The sequence below is a fragment of the Gymnodraco acuticeps genome, unplaced genomic scaffold (genome assembly GCF_902827175.1).
Source record: "Gymnodraco acuticeps unplaced genomic scaffold, fGymAcu1.1, whole genome shotgun sequence".
Taxonomy (NCBI): domain Eukaryota; kingdom Metazoa; phylum Chordata; class Actinopteri; order Perciformes; family Bathydraconidae; genus Gymnodraco; species Gymnodraco acuticeps.
In genome coordinates, this window is record NW_022990214.1 from 1,244,749 (window position 1) to 1,249,789 (window position 5,041).

The following is a 5,041-nucleotide window of genomic DNA, read 5'->3' on the forward strand; positions in this document are numbered from 1 at the left end:
ACGTTTTCAGTTCCTCATGTTTGTCTAGAAGTCTTCTCATCAGGGCTCTATAAATACAGAACTACGGCAGATATGTAATATTTAATGCAGCCGAACCGTGTATTACAATGCCGTTATGTGATGACTTCCAAAGAGAAAAGCAAGCACACTCGGAATAAAGTATTATTTTATTTTTTTTAAATGTTTTTGGTCTGTTTCCGGTATTTGTTAATGACGATGTGCTGTGAGACGTGAGACTGGAATTGCACAGGGGAAAATAACGTAGGCTATCTTTAGATGCGGATTTTGTTAAACTAATATGTTTAGGCTGTGGACCAACACTATACATTGACGGGGAAGGGGGTAGCAATAAAGATAACACCATTACACAGTTACACAACATAACAGAAATAATATCTATAGCAGCGTCCCTAGCAACCACCTTGGAAACAATGAAAACGTCGCGATTTCCTGAAGTAATCTTCGTAATAACTAGCAAACTAAAGATCATGTACATCCACTGCACACATAATCTGAAAATAACAACTCATATTTCTCGCATCAAATGACATCAAAACGCATTTTAATGGCAAAACTAACTTTAAAATAGGCATTTTCCACCGAGAATAAAACGAAGTTCGGCCATGTTTTCTTTTTCTGCAGGGAGAAATTTGAAGATCACGTGACATAGACGCCAGCCATTGGAATGAATGGTGAAAAAAAAGAGAAGGTCCTCGCTGCGGAACGCGGAATGGGGCGGGGTCGGACGTCCGACCCCTCCTCCGCCCCATTCCGCGACCCCGCCTTGTGAGTCCACATTACACATCAGCTGTTTCCCTACCGCCAAGAAGAAGAAGAAGAAGAAGAAGAAGAAGAAGAAGAAGAAGAAAGAGAAAGAAGAAGAAGCAAGAAGAAGAAGAAGAAGAAGAAGAAGAAGAAGAAGAAGAAGAAGAAGAAGAAGAAGAAGAAGAAGAAGAAGAAGAAGAAGAAGAAGAAGAAGAAGAAGAAGAAGAAGAAGAAGAAGAAGAAGAAGAAGATAGAAGAACCATGTGATCACCTAGTTGGTCTGTTTGTCCGCGTTATTACATTTGAAGACGATTGTACATCATCATTATCATGGAAGGGAACGACCGAAGGTAATCAATTATGTATTATGCAACCCAGTAGACATTCGCTGCCAAGTTCCTACCTTGTAAGTTGTCTGTATGGCCGTACCAATAAGTTAGCGCAGCATGCTTGGTCTTGAAATGTTCGTAAGAATCCATAGATGTAGAATATCTACATTGTTCATCTTGATGTGTTTTTAAATTCTTACAAACCAACTGAATCGATCTGCTTAAAGAAATAACAACATTTGATACATGTAGACTCTGATTTGAATGTATTCCATTTTGTGTTCTTCCTCAGACACCATACCATTCTTACTGAGGGAGAAGAACCTGTGCCCCTACAGTCTGCCGATTCACCTTTTTATCAGTGCCCATTCTGCTCTTATAAGACTGCAGAAAGGCATTTGGTGATTAACCACATACAAAATCATGCAACGGTGAAATATAAAGGTAAAAGCCAATGTTAGGGCATAACTTGAACAACAAACAAAATGCATGTGAACAGACAACATACATATGTATATATAGGTACTTTATTTATCCCAAAGGAAAGTGATGCACAAGCAAGGTAGAAAGATACATATTTAAAATACTAGTAAAGGGTAAAAGTAAACAAGTAGAAAACTGAGGTATTACCTTTATACTGGTGTACAGCAGAAATAGCCTTAAATATGCACTGTAAATATACTGCATCTATAAGCATATAAGCACTACATACATACATGTATTGCTACCAAAAAGAGCTGCAAACTATTGTTAACTGTCAGCCACTGTCAGTTGCAGCACACAAAGGTTAAAGGTAGCATATCATAATGTTAAAATGTGCAACAAAAAAGAGGAGTAAAAGTAGCTCTTTTTTTCGTTTTAGTTTTTGAAAGTAGCTCTCATCCTAAAAAAGGTTGGAGACTGTTATAGAACGATACATTTGACAATTTTAAGCTTGACAAATTAAGCTTAAGAGGAACAGGTGGGGCTTGAAAAGGCCCACCTGTTCAAAGTGGGGAATGACAGAAAAAGTTTGAGAACCACTGCTGTAGGAGAAGCACCCCTTTATAAGTAGTGCTATGGCGGCATCTCAGTGGTGCTCTGCAAAGAATATGGGAGATAAAGTCATCCTGCCACAAATTATTTCCATGGCCCCACTGGACAGAGAAGCAGCTCTCCATAACCTTGGTGAAGCCAGCAACCTGCGGGACGAAGACAGCTGGGAAGACAGGATGGACCCATTTATGTTCAGGTTCAAATTTGAGTCGGACTATTTAATGTTTTTTGAGCAGTGCATTGACAAAGAAAACCTTAAGGTTCATGCCTGTTTTGAAGAGCGCGGTTGAATGTTTGCATCAGAAAAGCCTTTCACTGTTGTATAGATTTTTTTTTTGTATACTTGGTTTGGTTTTTATATTTACTGTATTTGCTTTTTCGGTTCTGTTATCTTAATGATTGTTCTGTTATATGATAAATGTTGTAAATAATAAATGCTTTTTCTATCATTCTATGAAATGCAGTGCAATGTATCATTTGAAGTATATGGACTAGATATGAGTATGCACAGAACTAACTAAATGAATAATCAATTAAAACAAATATTAAATAATATACTTAAATACACTAATATATCAATTAAAACAAATATTAAATAATGAACTTAAATACACTAATAGAAAATATGACTTTTTATACCACATATTTAAATACATTCATGCATTTAATTAGTATGAAGTTTTTTAATTATATTTAGTCGAGTGCAGATTTGTATTTGTACTTATTGTAGTTGTCCAGCAGATGATGCTGTTTGTGTCATTAGGATATCCATACACCCCGCCCATCGGACGTCCAGCCCCGCCCACATCCGACCCCGCCCCATTCCGCGTTCCGCAGCCAGGGCCTATAGGAATGGGGCGGAGGAGGGGTCGGACGTCCGACCCCGCCCCATTCCGCGTTCCGCAGCCAGGGCATATAGAAAATAAACGGGGTTTTGTCAAACTGAGCACATGGTGTAGTCCAAACGATAGCTGGGGATTCTGGGTAGTGTAGTGTCTTCTGCCATCCTTTACTCAGAAAACATATTTGTTTCTCCGAATCAAAGGGGAAAAATACAAAAGCATTGCACACAATTTAAACCAATCAATGTTGTGTAATTAACAAGGATAATCTGGTGTTTTTTAGTCGATGAGTAGTGCAGATATCACTGTAAAATCAATCGACAGTAAGGAGAATACTTACTTCCGGGTGTACAATTCTCCGTTATCCAATGGGAATGGACGCTCACATTGCCTTTAAGGGCAGCCGACACAAACGAATGCCGTGCTTCCATGAGCGTCAAATCCCGCCGCAGATGGGAATACATTGCAATCAGTTGAAAGCTATTTGCGTCCCTTTATGAAGCTGAAGGAGCCTAGGAGCGTCACAACTGGACGCCACGGACACTGACCAAACGTCGCTCCTGGACGCTTAGGGAGTGAGAGTGTGTTGTCCAATCACATTCAGCATCCAGTCAGCATTTTTTTCCCCCAAACAATCTGCGAATCAGAGGCACAGTAGGGCGGGTCTTCGCGGAATACGGGTGGGAAAAATGTGTGTGTCTCTTTCAACCTGTCTAAGTCAGAGCGAGAATAAAACAAAAAAAAATTCAGAGCGAGAGTTAACAGCTCATCTAGTTCCATCTGTACTGTAGCTAGCCTAGTTTCACCTACCGGGGTGGTAACTGACACCCTAAAAATAGGCCTTGCCACCCCAGCTGCCACCCCAGTTGGCAGCTTTGTTTTGAAAGAAAAGTTGTGGCTCATCGGACATTTATGAGAGAAAGTCTCTAATGTCCGAGTGCAACTGAATGCAGCACAAGATGCACGTCCCCCGGTCCTGGCGCGAGCGTGGACATACGATTGGCGGTGATTTCATTTTGAACTGGACGGCGCAAAACGAGAAGCATTCGGACCCAAGCACTGAAGGAATGAGGTATTTGCGGTCTACAATGACAGAGAAGAGACTCTCAGTTTGGCTGTACTCAGCATTGAATCAAAACGCACTAAAGCTGTTGATCTTAATACGTTTGTGAGGCGTTTTGCTGAACAAGATGGTAATCGCCGCATTCAGCTGTAATAGACATGTCAACTTGATGCTCTGCTCACGGATGAGCATACACAACTATTAAGATGATGACCTTACGTGTGTAAATATATTTTTTTCTTTGAGGGGGTCTGCCCCCAAAAAACTGTTTTAAGTCCTGAGAAAGTCAAATCAGACGGTGTGTAAAACTACACTGCCCAGCCAAAAAAAAGTAACCACTTTGATTTAACTAGGCCAGTAGGTAAGGACTTTCCACTGGATAATAACTGCAGTATAAAAGAATGCATGACTGAAGTGATGGAGACCATGTTGAAGGCAAACAAAAAGAGGAAATAACAGGTCAAATCAAGCAAATCCCCCTCTCAGATTCCACAGCAACCAGAAGAACATAAATACTGGCTGGTGATTTGATTAATCAGCTTTGTGATGGAATAAATAATGCACAGTGCATTTCCTTAGCATGTGGATGAGTCCACTGACATCACTGACAATGCTCAGTTGCTGGTGTTTGTGAGTTTTTATGATGAGGCAAAGGGGGAGTTTGTTGAAGATGTGTTGGGCCTGACGAACCTCAGTGGACACACAAGGGGGAATACATTTATAAAGCACTAATGGGAATGCTGAATGAAAGAGGGTGCAGCTGCCTTTATTCATAACTGTGCAGCTCTTACACTGCGACTCTGAGGGGTCAAGCACAGACACAATAACAATGAAAACTGCTGCATACAGATTATTTTTGTTTTTGCAACCTCGTGTTAAGAATCTTGTTGCAATTGTTTAAAAGTTTGAATGACCGTAATAAACGGACCTTTGTCTTATTGAAACATTTATTTTGGACCTTTAAGATTTGTATTTGAGTACCCCTGCCATAGAACATCTTTGGAGGG

The 5,041-nt window shown here is 40.2% G+C and overlaps 1 long non-coding RNA gene across 1 annotated transcript; it reads left to right on the forward strand.

Moving 5' to 3' along the window:
- The first annotated feature begins 905 nt into the window (after positions 1–905).
- LOC117547723 lies at positions 906–2,583 on the forward strand. Its single transcript, XR_004569229.1, has 2 exons — positions 906–1,115; positions 1,387–2,583. It is a non-coding gene; the product is annotated as an uncharacterized LOC117547723 (long non-coding RNA).
- The last annotated feature ends 2,458 nt before the right edge of the window (positions 2,584–5,041 follow it).